The 26,306-nt window shown below is 42.9% G+C and overlaps 1 protein-coding gene and 1 pseudogene across 18 annotated transcripts in view; one reads left to right on the top strand and one right to left on the bottom strand.

The window, feature by feature from the left end:
• Positions 1 to 11,732: 11,732 nt before the first annotated feature.
• The window catches only part of ZNF41 (zinc finger protein 41), a 40,032-nt gene continuing 25,458 nt past the window's right edge, over positions 11,733 to 26,306 (top strand). For 8 of the 18 annotated variants that reach the window (XM_054676789.2, XM_054676788.2, XM_054676783.2 and 5 more), the window contains exon 1: positions 11,748 to 11,875. The gene's annotated coding sequence lies outside the window, so the exon portion shown is untranslated. Of the gene's footprint in view, positions 11,876 to 11,999; positions 12,518 to 26,306 lie in introns of those variants that run through there. The other 10 variants (XM_054676791.2, XM_054676785.2, XM_054676787.2 and 7 more) reach the window with 9 other exon arrangements.
• LOC129138898 (small nucleolar RNA SNORA51) lies at positions 19,222 to 19,393 on the bottom strand (annotated as a pseudogene).

The following is a 26,306-nucleotide window of genomic DNA, read 5'->3' as shown; positions in this document are numbered from 1 at the left end:
TGTTCCTATTAGAGAGAGGTAGAAGGAGATGGCACAAAAGAGAAGACAATGTGACTACAGAAGCGGAGGCTGGAGTGATGTGGCCATAAGCCAAGGAATCCTGGCAGCCTCTGGTGGGAGCAGAGCCCTGCTGATACTTGATTTTGGCCCAGTGATATTGATTTCAGACTTCTGGCCTTTATAACCGTGAGAAAATAAACTTCTGTTGTTTCAAGCCACCAAGTTTAAGGTATTTTGTTACAGTAGCCAAAGGAAATGTATATGCAAGTTCAAGAGATCTATTGTACAACATGGTGACTATAGTTAATAACAATTGATATGGTTAAGCTTTGTGCCCCCACCTAAATCTCATCTTGAATTGTAATCCCCATAATCCCTATGTGTCAAGGGAGACACCAAGTGGAAGTAATTGAATCATGGGGGCAGTTTCCTCCATGCTGTTCTCATGATAGTGAGTGAGTTCTCACAAGAGCTGATGGTTTTATTATGGGTTCTTCCCCCTTCGCTCAGCACTTCTTCTCCCTACCGCCTTGTGAGGAAGGTGCCTTGCTTCCCCTTCACCTTCTGCCATGATTGTAAGTTTTCTGAGGCCTCCCCAGCCATGCGGAACTGTGAGTCAATTAAACCTCTTTCCTTTATAAATTACCCAGTCTCAGGCAGTTCTTTATAGCAGTATGAAAACAGGCTAATATACAATGTATTGTATACATGAAAACTGCTGACAATAGATTTTAAGGGCTCTCACCACAGATAAATATTTGAGGTTATGTATATGTTAATCAGCTTGATTTGGCCATTCTACAATGTATACATATTTCATAACATCATGTTGTGCTCCTGTGATATTATGATTTATAATAAGATATATATATATTTGGTCTTCATCACCTGATATGGTTTGGATCTGTGTCCCTGCCCAAATATCATGTTGAATTGTAATCCTCAGTATTGGAAGAGGGCCCTGGTGGAAGGTGACTGGATCATGGAGACAGTTTCTTATGAATGGCTTAGCACCATCCCCTTGGTGCTAAGTTCTCAAAAGATCTGGTTGTTTAAAAGTGTGTGGAACCTCCACCCTCTCTCCCTCATGCGCTGGCCATGTAAGACATGCCTGCTTCCCCTTTGACTTCTGCCGTGGTTGTAAGTTTCCTGAGGCCTCCCCAGAAGCAGAAGCCGCTATGCTTCCTGTACAGCCTGTGGAACTGTGAGCCAATTAAACCTCTTTTCTTTATAAATCACCCAGTCTCAGGTATTTCTTTATAGCAGTACAAGAACAGTCTAATACATTCCCCATTTCCTGGCACAGAGTTCCTAAAAGCCTTGGAATCTCCAGAGTGATGAGTGACTTTTTACACTAATGAGATGATGATGACTGGTGGCCCCCAGATAGCCTCAGGATGGTGGATGGTCACCAGAAAGACCAAGGCATGATTACAGGATTGAGACTTGCAGACTCACCATAAACTCTGGGGAGGGGAGAAGGGCAAAATGTTGACTTGATCACCAATGGCCAATTATATAACCAATCATGCCTACATAATGAAGTTTCCATAAAAGCCCAAAAGAACTGGCTTTGGATGAGCTTCCAGATAGTTGAACACAGTGAGATTCCTAGAGGGTGGCATGACTAGAGAGGGCATGGAAGCTCTGCACTCCTTCCCCCCATTCCTCACTCTATGCATCTCTTCCATCTGCTATTCATCTGCATCCTTTGTAATACCCTTGATAATAAATAGGTAAATGTAAGTAATGTTTCCCTAAATTCTAGGAGCTGCTCTAGCAAATTAATTGAACCCAAAGAGGGGGTCACTGATTTATAGCTGGTTGGTCAGACGTGTAGGTCACAACCTGGGACTTACAATTGGCATCTGAAGTGGGGGCAGTCTTGTGGTATTGAGCCCTCTAATGGCAGTATTTTCAGGTAGCGTCAGAATTGAATTGGAGGACACCCAGGTGGTATCCACTGGAGAATCTAATGTCAGAAGTGTTGTGTTGGCTGTGTTAGGGTAAGAGAGACACTGTTTTGGCCAGGCGTGGTGGCTCATGCCTGTAATCCCAGCACTTTGGGAGGCCGAGGTGGGCAGATCATCCGAGGTCAAGAGTTCAAGACTAGCCTGGCCAACATGGTAAAAACCCGTCTCTACAAAAATACAAAAATTAGCCGGGCATGATGGCGGGTGCCTGTAATCCCAGCTACTCAGGAGGCTGAGGCAGGAGAATCGCTTGAACCCAGGAGGTGGAGGTTGTAGTGAGCCAAGATCACGCCACTGCACTCCAGCCTGGGAGACAGAGCAAGACCCCATCTCAAAAAACAAAAAAAAAGAAAAGAAAGAAAGACTGTTTTTTCCCTCTACCTCTATTAATACCATAAATATATACAATTTTTCTTTGTCAATTAAATAATAATAAAAACAAAACAAAACAAACATGAGAGGCTGGGTGCAGTGGCGAATGCCTATAATCCCAGTAATTTCAAAGGCCGAGGTGGGTGGACTGCTTGAGCCCAGGAGTTTGAGACCAGCCTGGGCAACACAGTGAAACCCCATCTCTACAAAAAAAATACAAAAAATTAGCCAGCTGTGATGGCATGTACCCGTTGTCTCAGCTACTCAGGAAGCTGAGGTGGGAGTATCACTTGAGCCTGGGGAGGATGAGGCTGCAGTGAGCTATGATCGCACCACTGCACTCCAGCCTGGGCAACAGAGCAAGACCATCTCAGAAAAAAAACAAAACAAAAAAAATTACATTTACTATTGCCCTATCTTGCTTAATTTTTGTTTCACTCCCAGCAGTTTCTTAGTGTGGTCTGCTGTCCTAGAAGACAGCCCTGGTATGTCATCATACAGTAAAGAATTAACTTAGGAGGTCTGGGTTGTTTAAACCTTGTGCATTCCAAGGAAAGGTTTGGCCCTTGCCCCAGCTCCTGGGATATAACCTGTAAGTCAGGGGTCCCCAACTGCCAGTCCACAGACCAGTATGAGTCCAAGGCCTGTTAGGAACTGGGCCGCACAGCAGGAGGTGAGAAGCAGGCAAGGGAGCGATACTGCTTGAGCTCCACCTCCTGTCAGATCAGTGGCAGCATTAGATTCTCATAGGAGCACAAACTCTATTGTGAACTGCGCATGCAAGGGATCTAGGTTGCACACTCCTTATGAGAATCTAATGCCTGGTGATCTGAGATGGAACAGTTTCATCCCAAAACCATCCCCCTCCACCCCGCTCCATGTCCATGGAAAGATTGTCTTCCACAAAACTGGTCCCTGGTGCCAAAAAGGTTGGGGACCACTGCTCTAAACCCTTGGAATATACTGCCTGTTAAGAAATCTTTGTTTACTTGAGTGCATGAGCCATGCCAGATAGCTGTGATTTTTGGTGAGTCTTGGGCTGTGCAGTATCAGCGTGAACCTTGGAAGGACTGAGTAAGGTCAACCACACAGGTAGTTGGCCATGCCTGAAACTGACTCCAAATAAAAACCACAGACACCGAGGCTAAAGTGAGAGCCCATGGTTGGTAATATTTCATGTATGTTACCCCACATCTTGCTAGGAGAATTAAGCACTGGCCGTATGACTCCACCAAGAAGGGCAAACCCAAAGCTTGATCCTTGTTTCCCCTGGACTCTGCCCTATGTGCCCTTTCCCATTGCTGAATTCTGAGTCCTTCATAGTCAATCAGTGAACCTGAGGTTGGTCCTGGGAACCCCCAAGCACAGTCCGTCTTAAGAGTTCATAGAAGGCTGGGCATGGTGGCTCATGCCTGTAATCCTGGCATTTTGGGAAGTTGAGGCAGGAGGATCACTTGAGCTCAGGAGTTCAAGACCAGCCTGGGCAACATAGCTAGACCTTGTCTCCACTAAAAATTTAAGAAATGAGCTCAGTGTGACGACATGTGCCTGTAGTCTCAGCTATTCGGGAGGCTGCAGGGAGAGGATTGCTTGAGCCTGGGAGGTTGAGGCTTAGGTGAGCCAAGATCATGGCACTGCACTCCGGCCATGATCCAAGAAAAGAAAAGAAAAGAAAAGAAAGAAAGAAAAAAGAGTTCCTAGGAATTATTATAGTCTGCTCCAACCCCTTCCAACCTTCCTGCAGACCCCTCTAACTCGTTGCTGAATTTTGCAAAATTCCTCCCAGTTTCAGCTGCTGAATTCAAGTTGGTCTGCCATGCCCATTGGCTGTTTTGGTATTGTGTTCTCAGGTCTGGCAAATACTGCTTACTTCCCCCTGCTTTTTCCTATACAGATAATTGTACCATGAAGTTGTTGTGGCTGTTGGTGACTTGTGCTTACTCATGTGTATTTTGATATTCATGGATATTTCAGCTATCTATTGCTGTGTAAATAAACCACACCAAAACTTAGTGGATTAATAACTATTTTATTGCTCACGAATCTGGGCATGGCTCAGTGGGGATGGCTCATTTCTTCTTCTTCTTTTTTTTAAGAGGTGGGATCTTGTTCTGTTGACCATTGGAGTACAGTAGTGCGATCATAGCTCACTGCAGCCTCAAAATCCTGGGCACAGCAATCCTCCCACCTCAGCCTCCTGAGTAGCTGGGACTACCAGCATGTGCCACTGTGCCTGACTAATATATTTTAGTAGAGATGAGGTCTTGCTTTGCTACCCAGGCTGGTCTCAAACTCCTTGCTTCACTGCTTCAGATGATCTGCCTGCTTCGGCCTACCAAAGTGCTGGGATTACAGGTGTGAACCACCACGCCCAGACTTGTTTCTTCTCTATATGATGCCTGGAGAAGCTGGAATGGTACTGGAGGATGCAAGATAATTTCATCATACGACTGAGACCTCAGTGCTAGCTGCCAGCTGGGGGGCCTCAGTTATGTACATGGCCTATATTTAAGAATCTCATGCTCTACCAACTGAGCTAGCTGGGTGGCTGCCACAGTGCTGCATGACCTATTTTTAAAAAGTGTCTCATCTTCCAGGACCTCTGTCTTCAGAAGGACAGCACGGACCTCTTTACAGGGTATCTTGATTCCCCTCTCACTAAAGCAAAAGTTCAATGTCTTTTAAGGTTGGGCTCAGAAGTCCCAGAATGCCATTTCTACCATACCTTATTGGTCAAATGGAACACAAGGTCAGCCCAGACACAAAGGATGAAAAAATAGGCACCATGTCTTGATGGGAGGGTGGCAAACACATACAGGGTTGGAAATACAGCTGGCAGCCCTATCTGCAGAAAATCTGCCACACTGGGGACACTGTGTCTACTGGCCTCACCGTAAATATTACCCATGGGTTTTGATTTTGTCATCTGGTTGCTCTGTCTGTATGCTGGCATAACAAGAGAGTGAAAACTACGCTGCTGCCATCATGCTTCCAGCGTCTCTTCTAATTTAAAAAAAAAAAATCTCAGAAAAAAAAAGATCTGTTCTTTTCTAAGAACAGAAATTTTGGGTGAGGGCAGAATGAAGAGGTAAAAACATTCTAAATGGTTCATTCTCCTGAGAAATTAGGAGTAAAGGCCAGTAACACACCTGTGTGTGTGTGTGTGTGTGTGTGTGTGTGTGTATGTGCGCCCATGTGTGTGCTTAATCTACCAATAGAGAAAATGTGAATTATGCTTATAAGGAATGGAAAGATAATCATCAGAAGAATTGATAAGCAGAGTAGAACTTCCAAATTACTAAGGGAGGGAGAAGGGGAATAAACAGAAGCTTGAGAGAGCCAACAAATGTAAGAAAATTGAAAAGGTGGAAACAATAACAAAATCGAAAAAAGGAAACAAAGTCCGATGGAACACACAAAAACAGGCATATCACTGATAAACTGAATGGATTGGGTTCTCCTATAAGAGAGGGACTGTAACATTGGGTTATAAAACAAAAGTTATGTGTTATTTACTAGAAGCACTTTTTTTTTTTTTTTTGAGATGGAGTTTTGTTCTTGTTGCCTGGGCTGGAGTGCAATGGCGTGATCTCGGCTCACTGCAACCTCCGCCTCCTGGGTTCAAGCAATTCTCCTGCCTCAGCCTCCCAAATAGCTGGGATTACAGGCATCCGCCACCACGCCCGGCTAATTTTGTATTTTTAGTAGAGACAGGGTTTCTCTATGTTGGTCAGGCTGGTCTCGAACTCCTGACCTCAGGTGATCCACCCACCTCGGCCTCCCAAAGTGCTGGGATTACAGGCATGGGCCACCACGCCCAGCCTAGAAGCACATTTAAAATAAAGAGACTGGGGCTGGGTGTGGTGGCTCATGCCTGTAATCCCAGCACTCTGGGAGGCCGAGGCAGGTGAATCACCTGAGGTCAGGAGTTCGAGACTAGCCTGGCCAACATGGTGAAACCCTGTCTCTACTAGAAATACAAAAATGAGCTGGGCATGGTAGCAGGCACCTGTAATCCCAGCTACTTGGGAGGCTGAGGCAGGAGAATCACTTGAACCCAGGAGGCGGAGGTTGTAGTGAGCTGAGATCACGCCACTGCACTCTAGCCTGGGCAATAGAGTGAGACTCAGTCTAAAAATAACAATAATAATAAAATAAAGAGACTGGAGGGGCAGGGTGGCTCACGCCTGTAATCCCAGGACTTTGAGAGGCCAAGATGGGAGGATCACTTGAAGCCGGGAGTTTGAGACCAGACTGGGACCTCATCTCTATAAAAATAAAAATTAGCCTGGCATGGTGATGTATATCTGTAGTCCCAGCTTCTCAGGAGGCTGAGGCACGAGAATCACTTGAACCCGGGAGGTGGAGGCTGCAGTGAGCTGAGATGTCACCACTGCACTCCAGCCTGGGTGACAGAGCGAGACTCTGTCTCAAAACAAAAAAAAAAAAAGAAAACTACTTAAAATGGACAACACTATTTTCCAAAATTTGCCAGAAAACTTTATACTAAACGGTAAAATGTTTAAACCATTTCCATGAACACTGGCAACAAGATAGGGATGTTTTCTATCACATCTATTACTCAACATTATTTTGAAGGATTTATCTCAGCATTGTCCAATACAACTGAGGCTCTATTTCAGCATTGTCCAATACAGCATTGTCCATCATTCTGCAATGATGGAAATGTTTCTATATTTAGCATCATCCAGTACAGTAGCCACTAGCCATATGTGGGTACTGAGCACTTGAAATGTGGCTAGGCAACTGACAAACCGAATTTTAAGTTTTATTTAACTTAAATTTAAACAGCAGGCCAGGTGTGGTGGCTCATGCCTGTAATCCCAGCACTTTGGGAGGCCAAGGCAGGTGGATCCCTTAAGGTCAAGAGTCTGAGATCAGTCTGGGCAACATGGTGAAATCAAGTCTCTACAAATACAAAAATTAGCTGGGCGTGGTGGTACATGCCTGTAGTCCCAGCTACTTGGAGGGCTGAGGTGAGGGGATCACCTGAGCCTGGGAGGTAGAGGCTGCAGTGAGTAGAGATCGTGCCACTACACTCCAGCCTAGGTGACAGAGTGAGACCCTGTCTCAAAAAATAATAATAAAAAAATAAAATAAATAGCCAATGAGCTTAGACGCTACCTTATTAGACAGCTAATACAGTGAAAAAAGAAGAAATAATCATATCAAATGTCAGATAGGAAATATTATCTATATCTGATACGACTGTACAATTAGAAAACCTAGGAAAAAACTGTAATAAGAACCTACCAGAATAGGTAGATAGTTTTGATAAGGAGTTGGATACAAGATAAAATTATCACCTGTAGTCCCAGCCATTAGGGAGGCTGAGGTGGGAGGATCACTTGAGTCCAGGAGTTTGACACCAGCCTGGGCAACATAGGGAGAACCTATCTCTACGGAAAAATTTAAAAATTAGCTGGGTCTGGTAGTGCACACCTGTAGTCCCAGCTACTTGGGAGGCTGAGGAAGGAGGATCATTTGAGCCTGGAAGGTTAAGGCTACAGTGAGCTGTGATCATGCCAGTGAACTTCAAGGCAAAATCCTATCTCAAAAAATAAAAATAAAAGAGAAAAGTATAAAAATAGGTTATTCCTATACTAGCAGTAAGCAGATGGGACTAGCAAAAATAAGTCTTAATGACAACAAAAATATAAATATGCAAAAAATAAATTTAACCAAAAAAGATAAAAAGATGATGGATTTATAAGAAAAATTATAAATATCATTGCAGCATATAAGACGTAATCAAACATACACATAAAATCCCTAGATACAAAGAAAGGCTTAATGTAATAAAAACATTAAATCTCCCCAACTATTATATTAATATAAATATAATTCCAATCAAAATAATAATAGTTTATTTTTTTTTTTGAGACAGAGTCTTGCTCTGTCACCCAGGCTGGAGTGCAGTGGCACAATCTTAGCTCATTGCAACCTCTGCCTCCCGGGTTCAAGCAATTCTCCTGCCTTAGCCTCCCGAGTAGCTGGGATTACAGGCGTGCGTCACTGTGCCAATTTTTGTATTATTAGTAGAGATGGGGTTTCACCATGTTGGCCAGGCTGGTCTTAAACTCCTGACCTCAAGTGATCTGCCTGCCTGGGCCTCCCAAAGTGCTGGGATTACAGGTGTGAGCCACCTCACCCAGCAATAGTTGAGGGTTTGCTTTTTTTTTTTTTTTTTTTTTGAGAGAGTCTCACTCTGTTGCCCAGGCTGGAGTGCAGTGGCGTGATCTCTACTCATTGCAACCTCCACCTCCTGGGTTCAAGCAATTCTCCTGCCTCAGCCTCCCAAGTAGCTGGGATTACAGGTGCCTGCCACCACGGGTGGCTAATTTTTTTATTTTTTAGTAAAGACAGGGTTTCGCCATGTTGGCCAGGCTGGTCTCCAACTCCTGGCCTCAAGTTATTTGCCCACCTTGGGCTCCCAAAATGCTGGGATTATAGGCATGAGCCACCTCGCCCAGTCACAACAATTTAGTTTTGCTGTGTTTTTGTTTTTTTTTTTTACGGGGGGTGGGGGACGGGTTGGTAGCATTCATTTTGAAACTTGATTAAATGATTTTAAACTTCAGAGAATTCCTAGAAAATAAATTTGCAAGAACAAAAATCCCTTGAAATCAAATAGACTACAGACACAAAATAGAGTTCAGGTCAAGCTAAGCATATTTGTGAACTTATATGACAGAAGCAATATTTAATTCAGTGGTTACAAGGTGGTGTGTTTCATAAATGGTGCCAACTGGCAATACTGAATTTTACCTCATCCTGGTGAGCAGTGCAGGTCAAGAAATCCCCTTACTCCAAAGGGAAAATGGCTTTTCTGGAAAATGGCTTACTGCAAAGAACCATCCTTCCCCATATGACTTAGAAGTCACGGATGTCCCCGTTTACCTATGAGAAGGCCAGACACCCACTCTCCAAATTCCCATTCTAAGCCTAACTGCTTGTCTCCACTGATCAATTGGAACAAAATGCTCTTTAGCCAAACTTGAACCAGGCTTCTTTCCTACAAGCTCCTAACTCTGCTTGCCCCCGAGCCTGGGCAAGCATCAAAAAAAGTCGAAATTCCTCCCCTCCCAATGGACCCTGCTTCTCAGCTTCTCCTGGGAATGGGCGCACCACTGTGGGACAATTTCCTGGCAGACCCCACTGGCCATTCCCCCTTGTTTGTGCAGCTTCCTTTCCACAGGTTCTGCTTATCTCTGCCTGCCTCCTTACCCTCTGCAAGAAAAGCCTTTTTCTGTTTGGTTTCAAGATGCTCTCAGGTTTCTGAGATGGGAGCATTCTCCCTTTTGCAATAGTCTGTCTTTCTAATTAAAGTCTCTTTTTATTTGACACAGAAAAAAGTGTGACACAGGCTTCTTGTTCAAGCTTGATCTTGATTTCATACCATATACCAGAGTAAATTCCAACTAGATTAAAGTAGAAAAAATTAAAGCAATAAAAACACTGAAATACATGTTAAGATTATCTTTCTATCTGGAATAGGGAAGTGAAACTAGGCAAGATGGGATATACAAAAGCCATAAAAGAAAGTTTAGACATATCTGATCAGAGGCTACATTTCACTAGTTACATATTACACATAAAATTTTTCTTTCTTTTTTTTTTGAGATGAAGTCTTGCTCTATCACCCAGGCTGGAGTGCAGTGGCCCGAGCTCAGCTCACTGCAATCTCCACTTCCCAAGTTCAAGCGATTCTCCTGCCTCAACCTCCCGAGTAGCTGGGATTACAAGCGCCCAACACCATGCCCGGCAATTTTTTTTTTTTTTTTTTAGTAGAGATACGACGCCCGGCTATTTTTTTTTTTTTTTTTTTTAGTTGAGATGGGTGCTGGGATTACTGTGCCCAGCCCATATAAAATTTTTCTAATTGCACATTTAAAAAAACATAAAATGCAAAAGACAAAAAGAGTTTAGGGAAAAATACTGCAATGTAACTGACAGATGGTTAATATCCTTAATGGACAAAGATGTTAATATCTCTAATGTAATATCCCTAATGTACAGTGTAACTGACAGACTGTTAATATCCCTAATGTACAATGTAATTTGTACACTGTTTACAAATTGATACGAAAAGGAAAAATCACCCTAAAGAAAACTGGACAAAGGATATGAACATTTGCAAAAGAGAAAAGCCAAATGGCCAATAGACCAAAACAATCCTCAATTGCACAAGTAGTCAGAAAAATACAAAATTAAAGACAGCATCAACATCCAGCGCTGGAGGGGATTTGCCTTAATGAACTTAATGATTTTGCTGGTAGGACTAGGAAACTTTATAATCTTTTGGGGGAAGGAATTTGGCTATATCTATTCAGTAATGAAACCTGCAGTTAATAATAAAACTTCAAAACATAGGAAGCAAAAATTGAATAGCACAAGGAAAACCTGCCAGTACAGTCTCTCTCTCTCCTCTCTCTCTTTCTCCCTGCCACATCACCCCCAGTTGACAAGCTGAAGGGAATTATCAGGAAACACACATTTTAAAAGGCCCAACGCACAAGCTTGAACCAATAGAGCCGCAGAGTACGATAAATCCAACAACTAGAAGATACAGTGTTTTCAATCAAGGCACAAAACCATTTTTGAAAGCTGGCCTCGTACTTGAGCCTTAAGGCAAGTTTCATCAAATTTCAAACTCAACATTCTTGGGCCACAAGGCAAATGGGCTGAGAAATCACTAACACAGGGATTAACTTCTTGTTCGTTTGCGGAAATGCAAAATGGTGTTAAGACCTGTAACATTTTCTGCAGTCCCTCTAAATTCCTTCTTTGAATAATCGATTCCTAGAACAGGACGCGACGGACCAAGCTGGGTCAAACTGCCGACAGCTCCATTGGGCAGCATGTCCACCCCTGATGACCAAATCCCACCAAACGTGCAGCTGGCACTCGGCCGCCTTTGTTTCCTTCCCCTAGAATAAAACTCCGCTGCTTTCCCACGTTCCTGGAGCAGCAGCCGGAATAAAGCGCCCATGGCCTTGCCCTTTGAGTCTCGGAGGATGTTTGCCACTCCGACAATGGACTTTTAAATAATTCAGGGGTCAAAAGGCGTGTGGGGGGGGGGGCGGGGGGAGAAGAGTTACAAATCAGCACTTGAAACCGAACACAAACAAAAATCAAACAAATCCGAACTAATATAACAAATCAAAACTTTGATCTTTAGAAGAAAACTTCAACCTTAATGCTTCCAGGAGGAAAGCAGAAAGGATAATGACTGAATTGTGAAAACGAGCCAAAATGCTCCACCACTGATGTCACACACACCTATGACTCCCTGCACAGATCCACGGTCCCGGGCGCTGAATCCCCGCAACCCTCTGCGCCCACAGAGGTTAAACTCTCGCTGCCGGCGACTTCCGCTTCCTGGCCTAAATCTGACACGCACGACTCCCCCCGCGGCAACTGCACAGGTTCGGTGACAGCCGAGACGCCGAGTGTTTCCCGCAGCCGGCCGGGGCCCAGGTCGGAGATGTAGCCAGTGGGGCCGCCAGGTGGGCTCCAGACGCGGTGGGCGCGGGGTCCCGGCCGCCGCGGGAGAGGGGTCGCCGCGTCCCACAGAGCAGTGCGGCGGCAGGGGCGGGGGCGGGTGCGTCTCGCGACCTGCTCCTGGGGGTGGGGGCTGGGCGATATTTAAAGAGGCGGAGGCTCCCCGGTAGGGACGGCCTGAGGCCGAGGGCACCCTGAGGGCGGAAGAGGCAAAGCGCCTCGCCCGCCGGGGCCTCGGAGGTGACTAACTACTAGAGGCTGCGGCGGAGGGGAGAAGCCTGGTGGTACATTCCATGGCCCAGTGCCTCGGCCACTGGAAAATCCCACAGGGGTATATCGAGTAGGGGACCGCGGGCTCCGCGGCAGAAATGACCGCCCTTCCAAGATGGCGGCTCCCGTAGAGACACTCCCAAGGAGACAGCCATGTTCCTTGCCTGAGAGTCACTGAAGGAAATTGGAAAGCCCGCCTCTCCTTCGACGCACACGCGCACGCGCACGCGCACGCACGCACCGGCGCGGTGTAAGGGCACCCACCAGGTGTAATTGTGAGCGAGCGGCCGCTTCGGAGCTGACACTAAGCATGTGCAGATCAAGTCCAGAAGCGCCGGGGTTCCTCGAAGCAGTTTTCAGGACTTAAGGCTCTGGGAGTGAGTTTAACAGACGGACTTAGGGCCACTTAAGCATTGAGATAAATATGGAGATGTTATGACATGGATCAAGCATTGAGATAATTATGGGGATGTTATGACATGGATTTTGTACTCGATGATGCTCAGTAGGATGAGTAAGGAGGCTTCTCTGGGGTCATTTATAGGGAGGTGCAGAATGAGTGATTGGGGTTTGTGGGTGAGTGATGGGTCACTAGAGAAAGTTGATGGGTAGCCTGTGGGATGAGTGTTGGGGACACCGGAGTGAATAATAAGGGGGTCTGTGGGGTGAGTGATACAGGGTCTCTAGGGTGAGTGATAAGGTATATGTGAGATGAGTGATGAGAAGTCTGTGGGGGTAAGAAAGGGCTGTGCGGGGTGACTACTGGAGGTCTGTGAGGTGTGGGATGGGGTTTATTGGGTGATTGACCAAGGTTCCTGCTGGGTGAGTGATGCGTTTCTTTGGGACTAGTGATGGGGGGCTGTGGAATCAGATATGCAGCTTCCTGGGGTCAGTGATCGGTGGTCTTTAGGTCTGAGATGAGGTTATTTCAAAAACCTGCTTTTGACTTTGTTGGTCCTCCTGTATCTTTGTTTCTCTGTCATTAATATCTGCCCTTAACTTCGTTATTTCTTTTCTGTTTTTTAATTTTGTTCTCATTTTTAAAGTCCTGAATTTAATGCTTATCTCTTACTATCCAGTCATTTTATTTTATAATATAAACATTCAGTTTATAAATTTTTCTCTAAGAACACTTTAGCTCCGTGTCACATGTTTTGTTGTGGTTGCTGCTGTTCGGTTTTATTTTGTTTTGAGACAGGGTCTCACTCTGTCGCCCAGAGATGGAGTGCAGTGGCACGATCATGGCTCACTGCAGCCTCAACCTCCTGTGCTCAGTCGATCCTCCCAACTTAGCCTCCCAAGTAGCTGGAACTATAGGCATGTGCTGCCACACCCACTAATTTTTTATTTTGTGTAGACACGGGGTCTCACTATGTTGCCCAGGCTGATTTTTGTTTTAAAGATACAAGAATCTCTCTCTGTTGCCTAGGCTGGAGTGCAGTGAAACCATCATGGCTCATTGCAGCCTCAACCTCCTAGGCTCAAGTGACCCTCCCACCTCAGCCTCCCAAGTTGCTAGGACTACAGGCAGGCTTGCCCAGCTAATTTTTAAATTTTTTGTAGAGATTGGGGTCTTGCTATGTTGCCCAGGCTGGTCTTGAACTCCTTGGCCTCAAGCAATCCTCAAGTAGTCCTCCCACCTCATCCTCCCAAAGTGCTGGAACTACAGGCGTGAGCATCCGACCCACAAGTTTTGATATGTAGCATCTCCACTATAGTTTCCTTCTAATGTTTTCTAATTGCAGTTGCAATGTTCACTCTTACCACTGGGTTATTTAGATATGAGATTTTGATTTCCCAAAACGTTGACATTTTTGTTATTGATTTCTAAATTGTGGTTAGAGGCTGTCACCTGAGTGATCATTACGTGCAGGAATGATGCTTTTAAGTTCAATACATACCACCAAACTACTTTCCAAAACTTTTGTAAAATTGGAACTCCCACCAGCAACATATGAAAAGGCTTCTTCCAAAATCCTGTTCCACATTGGATTTTTTTTTAATTTACCCCATTCTGAGGGCCAAACACAAGGGTATCTAGTTTGCCTTGATGTGCATTTTCCTGACAACTAGTGACTGAACATTATTTCATTCTTATTGGCCATTGAAATGTGTATGTAAACTTTTTCATATCCTTTGCCCTTTTTTTCCTTTAGGTGGTTTGTCTTTCTTACTAATTTGTGAATATTAACCTATATTGTAACTATATTTCCTCTATGTCTATATTTTGACTTTGAAAGGTGTCTTCACATTTGATTTTTAAAAAATCATCTATTAAGATATATCTGCCTTTTTCCTTTACAGGTTCTGAGTGTCTTGTCTTGCCTAGTGACTTCCTCATTTCATGTTCAAACAAATACGCCTTAAATTTATTTTTAATATATTTATTTCAATTTTTTAAAGTTAAATTTTAATCTAACTGGAATTTATTTTGGTGTATGGTATGAGATGGAATCAGTTCGTATATTCCATTTGGATAGCTAATTTTCCAGAACCAGTCGTTAAATGAATACCCTTTTCTAATTCAATTAAATGTCACTTTTGTCACATAAGTTCCCAAATGTGTATTGTTTTATTTCTGAACTCTGTTTAGTTCTTCTGATATATGTATCTACTCCTTTTTAAAAAATCATATTGACTTTAGAAATAGTTTTAACATCATGTAGAACTAGTCCCCCTTGCTTTCTTTTTGGTTGCTTTAATTAATTTTCTTGTGCGTTTATTATTCTTCTTTTTTTTTTGAGATGGAGTCTTGCTCTGCTGTCACCTAGCCTGGAGTGCAGTGGCGCAATCTTGGCTCACTGCGACCTCCACCTCCCGTGTTCAAGCAATTCTCCTGCCTCAGCCTCCCAAGTAGCTGGGACTATAGGCGCGTGCCACCCTGCCCAGCTAATTTTTGTATTTTTAGTAGAGACGAGGTTTCACCATATTGACCAGACTGGTCTCAAACTCCTGACCTCGTGATCTGCCTGCCTCGGCCTCCCAAAGTGCTGGGATTACAGGCATGAGCCACCGCACCCAGCCTTATTCTTCCATGTAAATGTTAAAACTATTTTATCTAGTTTCAAAAATAACCACTAAAACTATAATTTTTATAGTTTTCTTATGGGTCCAACACCTTTTTTTTTTTAACAGTTCATTCTTAGATATTTTACCTTTGTTTTTATCATCATTGTGAATAGCATATTTTTTTTCTATTTCCATAGGGAAAATCTATTTTTATAATTTTATTTCATATTCAATCCAATTACCAAATTATCATATGAATGTAGTTGCTTTTTACAGTCTCTTACTTTTCCTAGCTATCGTATTCCATCCAATTAAAAATGATACTGTCTCTTCCTTTCAAATATTTATTCTGATCACCTCATCTTCTGTTGCACTAGTTAGAGCTTTCAGAACAATGTTGAGTGACATTTAATAGAGGGTATTTGCTATCTTGTTGCTAATGTTAATGAAAATAACTTGGGCATTTTTTATTTGAATGTGAAAGGTGTTTATTCATTAATCTATTCAATAAACATTTATTGAATACCTACCCCTTGCCAGACATTGGCTTTGCAACCCTGCTTGGCACTTACTAGCTATGATTTTTTTTTCTAACAGCTTTATTGTATCATTCATCTACCATAAAATTCACCCATTTAAAGCTTACAGTTCAGCAGTTCTTAGCATATTCACTGAATTGTGCAACCATCATCACAATCTAATTTTAGAGTATTTTATCATCCCAAAAGGAAACATCGTACCCATTAGCAATCATTCCTCATTCCCAACCCTCACCCCTAGCCACAGGCAACCACTAATTTACTTCCTGTCTCTATAGATTGGTCTATTCTAGACATTTTATATAAATGGAATCATAAAACGTGGTCTTTTATGATTGTCTTATTTATTTATTTTAGACAGAGTCTCACTCTGTCGCCCAGGCTGGAGTGCAGTGGCCGGATCTCAGTTCACTGCAGCTGCCGCCTCCCGGGTTCAAGCAATTCTCCCTGCCTCAGCCTCCCAAGTAGCTGCGATTACAGGCGCCTGCCACCACACCCGGCTAGCTTTTGTATTTTTAGTAGAGACATTGGCCAGGCTGGTCTTGAACTCCTGACCTCAGGTGATCCGCCCACCTCAGCCTCCCAAAGTACTGGGACTACAGGCATGATCCACTGTGTGCGGCCATGATTGTTTTCTTTAACTTAGCCTAATGTTTTCAAAGCTCATCCGTGTTATAGTATGTATTAGGACCTTATTCCTTTTATTATTTTGTTTGTTGTGGTACGAACACTTAACATGAAAGCTACCCTCTTAAATTTGGTTTGTTAGTTTGTTTTGTTTTGTTTTGTTTTGTTGTGACAGAGTCTCGCTCTGTCACCCAGGCCGGAGTGCAGTGGCATGATCTCGGCCCACTGCAACCTCCACCTCCCAGGTTCAAGCAATTCTCCTGCCTCAGCCTCCCACGTAGCTGGGACTATAGGTGCGTGCCACCACACCTGGCTAATTTTTTGTATTTTTAGTAGAGACAGGATTTCAACATATTGGTCAGGCTGGTCTCGAACTCCTGACCTCAGGTAATCTACCTGCCTCGGCCTCCCAAAGTGCTGGGATTACTGGTGTGAGCCACCGCATGTGGCGTATTCTCTTAAATTTTTAAGTGCACAATACAGTACCGTTAACTATAGGTGCAATATACAGCCAATCTCTAGAACTTCCCTCTTGTATACCTGAAATTTTATACCCATTGAATAGCAACTTCTTATTACCCCCTCCTCTCAGCCCCTGGCAACCACCATTCTACTATCTGTTTCTATCAGTTTATTTTAGAAGTACTTCATGTCTTTTTATTCCTGAATGATATTTCATTGTATGGATACACCACATTTTGTTTATCCATTCATCAGTCGATGGACATTTGGGTTGTTTCCACTTTTTAGCTATTATGAATAATGCTGCTATGAGCATTTGCGTACAAGTTTTTGTATGGACATATGTTTTCATTTCTCTTGGGTGGATACCCAGGAGTGGAATGACTGGTATAAGGAGTGAGGTAGAAATTTACCTCTTCCCTTTTAGGATTTCTTTTTGTCTGGGCCTGAAAGTTAAATTGACATACGACAGATCAACAGAGAAAAGTGTACAGATTTATTTAATACAAGTTTTATGTGGCACAGGAGCCTTCATAAAGAAATGAAGACCCAAAGTAGTAGTTAGAGTCAATCACTTATATACTGGATTGGACAAAGAATACTTAAGTTGTGAAAAAGCAACTCAGTTATGGGGGGAGGCTTAAAACATAAGAGTTTTAAAAAAATTTTTTGGCTTATTTCTCCAAGAAAAAAAGTTATTTTTCATAAGATCTGTACACAATTCTCTTGCTCTCAATTTCCTGGCCTTGATAGTAAGAATGTGGCATTCCAGCTGGGCACGGTGGCTCACGCCTGTAATCCCAGCACTTTGGGAGGCTGAGGTGGGTGGATCACCTGAGGTCAGGAGTTTGAGACCAGCCTGGCCAACATGGTGAAACACCATCTCTATTAAAAATACAAAAACTAGCTGGGCGAGGCGGCGGGTGCCAGTAATCCCAGCTACTTGGGAGGCTGAGGCAGGAGAATCGCTTGAGCCTGGAAGGCAGAGGTTGCAGTGAGCAGAGATCGTGCCACTGCACTCCAGCCTGGGTGACAGAGCGAGACTCAGTCTCCAAAAAAAGGCCGGGTGCTGTGGCTCACGCCTGTAATCCCAACACTTTGGGAGGCCGAGGCGTGCGGATCATGAGGTCAGGAGATCGAGACCAGCCTAGCCAACATGGTGAAACCCCATCTCTACTAAAAATACAAAAATTAGCTGGGCGTGGTGGCGCGTGCCTGTAGTCCCAGCTACTCAGGAGGCTGAGGATTCTTCTGCCTCAGTCTCCCAAGTAGCTAGGATTACAGGCACCCACCACCATGCCCAGCTAATTTTTGTACTTTTAGTAGAGACGGGGTTTCACCATGTTGGCCAGGCTGGTCTCGATCTCCTGACCTCAAGCGATCCACCCGCCTCAGCCTCCCAAAGTGCTAGGATTACAGGCGTAAGCCACTGCGCCCAGCCTTCTATGTTTAACATTTTGAAGAATTGCCAAACCATTTTCCAAAACGGCTGCACCACTTTATGTCCCAGCAGCAATGTATGAGGGTTCCAGTTTATCACATCCTTGCTAATGCTTATTGTCTTTTTAATTCTAGCCTTCCTAGTAGGTGTGAAGTGGTATCTTGTGGTTTTGATTTCCATTTCTCTAGTGGCCACTGATGTTGAGCATCTTTTCCTGTACTTATTGCCCATCTGTATATCTTCTTTGAAGAAATATCTATTCAAATCCTTGGCCTATTTTTAAATTGAATTGTCTTTGTATTATCAAGTTGTAAGAGTTCTCTAGATAATCTCGATAGAAGTCCCTTGTCACATATGCGATTTGCATGTATTTCCTCTCTTTCTGTGGGTGTTTGTTGTTGTTGTTGTTGTTGTTGTTTGTTTGTTTTTCTGAGACAGAGTCTCGCTCTGTTGCCTAGGCTGGAGCGTAGTGGTGCCATCTCGGCTCACTGCAATCTCTGCCTCCCGGGTTCAAGCAATTCTCGTGCCTCAGCCTCCCAAGTAGCTGGGATTACAGGTGCGCATCACCACACCCAGCTAATTTTTGTATTTTTAGTAGAGACAGGGTTTCGCCACTTCAGCCAGGCTGGTCTCGAGCTCCTGGCCTCAAGTGATCCGCCTGCCTCGACCTCCCAAAGTACTGGGATTACAGATGTGAGCCACTGTGCCCAGCCCAGCCTCTGTGTCCTTTCACTTTCCTGATGGTGTCCTTATAGTTTTCATATGTTCCTATCTTGATTTGTATTTTTCTTAGGAATGGCTCTTGAATTATGTCAGATGCCTTTTTGATGTAATAGCCTAATGGTGTTATTTTCCTAAATTGGTTGTTGTAATGAATGATATTGATATATAATGTGGATCCATCCTTGCCTTCCTGGGATAATTCTGTTGGTCAAAGGCAATTTTCCTTATGAGTCATGGTCAGATTTGAGTTAGTAATGTATTTTTTTCTTTTTCCTCAACTCCATGTCCCCCCATTCACAATTCAGACCAGGACTAGAGCCTGGGCAGAGGTGTATATAGGGTAGGAGCTCTTCTCTTTCTATACAGTCAGTACAAGAACAGAGAAGGCAGGCCCACTTCTTTTTCTATATAGTCAGTGTAAGAACACAGCCTGTGGTAAGCACCAGGAGGCCTGAGTTAGTAATATTTTATTTAGAATTTTTGCCACTATAAAAAATTTGCTTATAGTTTTCTTGTTTTTACTATATTTAACAAGTGTTGGTATTAAGGTTATGCCAGTTATTAAAAGGAAATCAGGAGATTTCCATTTTTTATGTGTCAAAATAGCATAGACATTCTCTTAAGTTCGACTATATACACATTTAGAACTGATGCCTTTTTTAAAATGGCAAATTTTAACTATTTTATTTTCTCTGATTATTGCTCTACAGATTTCTGGTGGGGGGGATTAATTTTGGTAGTGTATGTTTGCTAGAGATGTTATGTTTTTGTGCATCTGTGCATAATGCTTCATTAATTTACCTTGATCATTTCCATACCTGTGGCAATAGCTTCTTTTTTCACTCCTAAAACTGTGTGCATGCTTGTGAGGTGTGTGGGTGTATATATACATATATATATATATATTTTTTTTTTTCCTTTCTCTTTTACCTTGATCAGGGTTCTCATGAATATTTTGTTGTCTTCTTTTAATTTCTTTTTTTTTTTCAACCTCCCGAGTAGCTGGGATTACAGGCGCACACCACCACACTCGGCTAATTTTTTGTATTTTTAGTAGAGACGGGGTTTCACTATGTTGGCCAGACTGGTCTCGAACTTCTGACCTCGTGATCTGCCCGCCTTGGCCTCCCAAAGTGCTGGGATTACAGGCATGAGCTACTGCACCCTGACTTTTTTTTCCCTTTTTTTGAGACAAGGTCTCCCTCTGTCATCCAGGCTGGAATGCAGTGGTGCGATCTCGGCTCACTGCAGCCGGCACCTCCTGGGCTCAAGCAATCCAGCTAATTTTTGTTATTGTTGTCTGTTTGTTTGTTTGTTTGTTTTTTGAGATGGAGTCTCGCTCTGTTGCCCAGGCTGGAATGCAGTGGTGCGATCTCGGCTCACCTCAACCTCTGCCTCCCAGTTTCAAGCAATTCTTCCACCTTAGCCTCCCGAGTAGCTGAGATTACAGGTGTGTGCCACCATGCCTGGCTAATTTTTGTATTTTTAGTAGAGATGGGGTTTCACCATGTTGGCCAGGCTGGTCTGGAACTCTTGACCTCAGATTATCCATCCACCTCAGCCTCCCAAAGTGCTGGGATTACAAGCGTGAGCTACTGCACCTGGCCTTTTTTTTTTTTTTTTTTAATTTCTTGGATTGAACAGCTAGTTCATTTACCTTTAGCTTTTATTTTTAAACATTAAAAATAATTAGGCCAAAATATTCTTTTTTTCCTCTGCAACTCTAGTCAAAGATAAAATATTCTTTAAATATAGCTTTAGCTATGTCTCCAAATTTGTTATGAAGTCTAAAATTGTGTTATCAAATGCCATCTTCAATCCGTATATGTTTAGAGAATGTTTCTTAATTGAAATCTGGATTTGCTAGTTTATCTTTTTATTATCTATTTATGATTTTACAGGATTATAGTCAATATAGCCTGCCAAAACTGTAATTTTTAAATGTATCAAGATTTTTTCTTTGAGTCCAAGTTACATAATTTTTAAAAATTTTTGTAAACTATGCCATGGGTCTAAGAGAAGAGAGTATATTCATTGGGTATAGTTAAGTTATGTGTCTTAAGCCTAGCTTGTTGATTATATTTCTCAAATCTGCTTTACTTGTTTTTTGTTTGTTTGTTTACTTGATCCATTATATCATAGAAGAGATACAATAAAATCTCCTGGCATAATTATGATTTTTCTTAAACTTTTTATTTTAAAATAATTATAAATTCATAGGAAGTTGCAAACATAGCACAGAGCCCTGTATACGCTCACCCAGTTTTCTCCAATGATTACATCTTATAAAATAACAATACAATATAAAAATGTAGAATTTGACATTGGTACAAGGTGTGTGCATAGTTCTTTTTTGTTTTTTGTGGTTTTTTGTTTGTTTGTTTTTTGAGACAGTCTTGCTCTGTTACCCAGGCTGGAGTGCAATGGCGCAATCTCCGCTCACTGCAACCTCCGCTCACTGCAACCTCTGCCTCCTGGGTTCAAGCAATTCTCCTGTCTCGGCCTCCCAAATAGCTGGAATTACAAGCATGGGCCACCATGCCCAGCTAATTTTTGTATTTTTAGTAGAGACGGGGTTTCACCATGTTGGCCAGGCTGGTCTCGAACTCCTGACCTCATGATCCACCTGCTTCGGCCTCCCAAAGTGCTGGGATTACAGGTGTGAGTCACCGCACCCGGCCTAGGGTGTGCATAGTTAGTTCTATGTCGTTTTGTCATGTGCATAGATTCATGTAACAGCCACCACAATCAAGATACAGAACTACTACTCCTTTATAGTCTTTTTTTTTTTTCTGTGAGACGGAGTCTCGCTCTGTCGCCCAGGCTGGAGTGCAGTGGCACGATCTCGGCTCACTGCAAGCTCCACCTCCCGGGTTCACACCATTCTCCTGCCACAGCCTCCCGAGTAGCTGGGACTACAGGTACCTGCCACCACCACACCCGGCTAAATTTTTGTATTTTTAGTAGAGACGGGGTTTCACTGTGTTAGCCAGGATGGTCTCAATCTCCTGACCTCGTGATCCACCCGCCTTGGCCTCCCAAAGTGCTGGGATTACAGGCATGAGCAACCGTGCCCGGCCTACTCTTTTTTTTTTTTTTTAGACAGGTTCTCACTGTGTTGCTCAGGCTGAAGTACAGTAGGGCCATCATCACTCACTGCAGCCTCCAACTCTTGGGTTCAAGTGATCCTCCCGCCTTGGCCTCCTGAGTAGCTGAGACTACAGGCGCATGCCACCATGCCTGGCTACTTTCTAAATTTTTTGTAGAGATGGGGGTCTCACCATGTTGCCCAGGCTGGTCTCAAACTCCTGGCCTCAAGCGATCCACCCACCTTGGCCTCCCAAAGTGCTGGGATTACAGGCACAAACCACTGTACCCAGACCTTTTATAGTCTTTACTCCCACTGCCATCCCTAACCCCTGGCAACCAACCATCTGTTTCTCATTTCTCCAGTTTTGCCATTTTGAGAATGTTATATAAATGGAACCATACAGTCTGTGATTTTTTTTTTTTTTGAGATGGAGTTTCACTCTGTCACCCAGGCTAGAGTGCGGTGGCACAATCTTGGCTCACTGCAACCTCCTCCTGGGTTCAAGTGGTTCTCCCGCCTCAGCGTCCTGAGTAGCTGGGATTACAGGTGCCTGCCACCATGCCCAGCTAATTTTTGTATTTTTAGTAGAGATGGGGTTTCACCATGTTGGCCAGGCTGGTCTCAAACTCCTGATCTCAGGTGATCCACACACCTTGGCCTCCCAAAGTGCTGGGATTACAGGCGTGAGCCACCGCGCCTGGCCCAATGTGTGTGATCTTTTCAGGTTGGTTTTTTCACTCAGCATAATGTCCTTGAAAACCATCCAAACTTTTGCTAGAACGATAATTCATTTCTTTTTGTTGCTGAGTAGTATTCCATATTATAGATTTACTACAGTTTGTTTAGCCATTCACCTATTGAGGGCCATTTTGCTTGTTTCCAGTCTGAGGCTATTACATATCAAGCTGTAATGAACAGTCTTGTACAGGTTTTTGTATACACATAAGATTTCCTTTCTCTGGGATGAATGCCCAGAATTGCAATTGCTGGATCAAGTGATAAGTATTTTAGTTTTTAAAGAAGCTGCCAAACTATTTTCCAGAGTGGCTGTACCACTTTACATTCCTGCTGGCAATATGTTACAGATCTAGTTTATCTGCATCCTCTCCAACATTTGGTAAAGACCAAAATTCAAAGAAAGGAAAATAGTTAAAATGTACCATTTTTAAAAGGTACCAGTTCTAAATGTGTTTATAGCTGAACTTTAAAGAAGATAATATCTATGCCATTTTAACACATAAAAATAAATTTCCTGAGTTCCTTTTGAAAACTGGCATAACCTTAATAGCAACACTTGTTAAATATAATACAAAAACAATTATGATTTTTAAGACTTCATGTGGTTTAATGCATTTGTGCTGGCTTTATTTGTATGCGTTGAATGATCCTGAAGGTTTACGCCAGTTAGTACTTCTTTATTGTTTCTTTTATTATTAAAAGATATTCCCCTTTTTTGTTAATCTGTTGAGTGCTTTGGACCTTAATTTCCCCCACGATAATTGTATTTTCAGACCTCCTTTCATTTTCTTGGTATTTGCCTAGTAAATTGTATAGTTTTAAATCCTCATTGAAATATAACATAATACAGAAAAGTACACACATTGTGCATATTTAGCTTGATGATTTTTTAACAGACCAGACAAACCTGCATAGCCACCACCTAGATGAAGAAATGTTACTAGCTCTCAAGAAGTCATGTTTTTTAGCTGGGTGTGGTGGCATGCACCTGTAGTCCCAGCGACTTAGGAGGCTGAGGCAGGACGATTACTTGAGCTTAGGAGTTTGAGGCTGCAGTGAGCTGTGATCATGCGACTGCACTCCTGGCTGGGTGACAGAGCAGGACCCTGTCTCTAAAAAAAAATTTTTTTTGTAGGCCAGGCGCAGTGGCTTATGCTTGTAATCCCAGCACTTTGGGGGGCCGAGGCGGATGGATCACGAGGTCAGGAGTTCGAGACCAGCCTGACCAATATGGTGAAACCCCGTCTCTACTAAAAATGTAAAAATTAGCCAGGCGTGGTGGCAGACGCCTGTAATCCCAGCTACTCGGGAGGCTGAGGCAGGAGAATTGCCTGAACTCGGGAGGCAGATGTTGCAGTAAGCCAAGATCATGCCACTGCACTCCAGCCTGGGTGACAGGGCAAGATGCCATCTCAAAAAAAACAAAAAAAGTTTTAAAGAAGCCATGTTTCTTTCTTTGGGAGGCTGAGGCAGTCAGATCATGGGGTCAGGAGACTGAGACCATCCTGCCCAACATGGCGAAACCCCATCTCTGCTAAAAATGCAAACATTAGCTGGGCATGGTGGCACACGCCTGTAGTCCCACCTACTTGGGAGGTTGAGGCAGGAGAATCGCTTGAACCCTGGAGGTGGAGGTTGCAGTGAGCCAAGGTCTCACCACTGCACACCAGGCTGGAGACAGAGTGAGACTCTGTCTCAAAAAAAAAAAAAAAAAAAAAAAAAGAAGCCACGTTTTTAAACATAATCATATGGCATTGCTTCATTGCTTTTTTGAGTCTGGCTTCTTTAGTTTAACAGAGTGTTCATGGGATGAGACTCATGCGTGTTGAGTATGGCAATTTATTCTTTCTCACTGCTGTGTAGTATTTCCTTGTATAAATATAACACAACTTGTCTATCCATTCTGATGTTGATGGGCATTTACATAATTTTTAGTTTTGAATAAAGCTACCATGAGCATTATCATCTCTTTTAGTAAACATATATTTGCATTTCTCTTGAGTGAGAGAGAACTGAAGTCAAATAGCAGGGTCATAGGATGTTGCATGTATTCATCATTAATAGATACTACCAAACAGTTTTTCAAAGTGTATGTACTAGTTTATGATCCTAACAAGCAATCTATGAGTTTTGGCTGCTCCACATCCTTGCCCACTCTTGTTTATTTCCCATCTTTTTCATTTTGGCAATTTCTGGTGGGATTATCTTATTGTAGATATGGAGGATTATGTGGAGGATTATCTTATTGTAGTTTAACTTCTATTTCCTTGCCAACTGGTGAAGTCGAGCATCTTTTTATAAACTTATTTGCTGTTTGGATATTTTCTTTGTGAAATGCCTGTTCCTTTTGCCCTTTTTCTGTGGCTCTTAGTGATTTCTAGACATTCTTGATATATTTGAGATATTAATCATTTGTCAAATATAGGTATTACAATTACCTTCTGCCACTGTAGGATTTGCCTTTACATTTTTAATTTTATCTTCTGATGAACAGAAGTCCTTAATTTTAATGTAGTCCAATTTAGGTATCCTTTATCAGGACTTAATATAAAGCACATTAATTAAGACTATAACACTGGTCCCAGAATAGACAAATAAACCAATGGAAATACAGAGTTCAGGAATGGCCCCCACATATATGATCACAAGGAGACACTACAGAGCAGTGGAGAAAGGATAGTCTTTTCTTTTTTTTTTTTTTTCTTTTTTGGAGACAGAGTCTCACTCTATCCCCCCAGGCTGGAGTGCAGTGGTGAGATCTCAGCTCACTGTAACCCCCGCCTCCTGGGTTCAAGCAATTCTCCTGCCTCAGCCTCCCGAGTAGCTACAATTACAGGCGTCTGCCACCATGCCTGGCTAATTTTTGTATTTTCAGTAGAGATAGGGTTTTACCATATTGGCCGGGCTGACCTCGAACTCCTGAGCTCAGGTGATCCACCCACCTCAGTCTCCCAAAGTGTTGGGATTACAGACATGAGCCACTGTGCCCGGCCATGGGTAGGCTTTTCAATAAATGGTGCTGGATCATCTTGCTTCCATATGAAAGAAATGAATCTTGACTCTAACACATACCACATGCTAAAATCCTTCCCAGATGGACTGTGGACCTAAATGTGAAAGCTAAAATGATAAAACTTTTACATGACCCTGAGGTAGGTGAAGGTTTCCTAACAAGCCAACCATTAAGGAAAGAATGATCAACGATATGGTGTGTTTCTATCAAATGCTTCATTTCACATCTTCATCATTTTGTTTTAGACATGTTGCAACTATATTTTGTTTTTTAGCCCAGTCCCATAATCTTTGTCTTTTGTAGCAGAATTCAACTCATTTCAATTTCTTTGCATTATAACATACTTGATTTTATGCCTCCTATTATTTTTTTTCCTTTTTTTCTCCTATTATTTTTTGTTTACTATTTTTTTTTTTTTTGAAATAGAGTCTCACTCTGTCCCCCCAGGCTGGAGTGCAGTGGCACGATCTCGGCTCACTGCAACCTCCGCCTCCTGGGTTCAAGCGATTCTCACGCCTTAGCC

This window comes from Pan troglodytes, chromosome X, assembly GCF_028858775.2.
Source record: "Pan troglodytes isolate AG18354 chromosome X, NHGRI_mPanTro3-v2.0_pri, whole genome shotgun sequence".
In the NCBI taxonomy this organism is placed as follows: domain Eukaryota; kingdom Metazoa; phylum Chordata; class Mammalia; order Primates; family Hominidae; genus Pan; species Pan troglodytes.
This window is presented reverse-complemented; position numbering and strand designations above follow the sequence as displayed.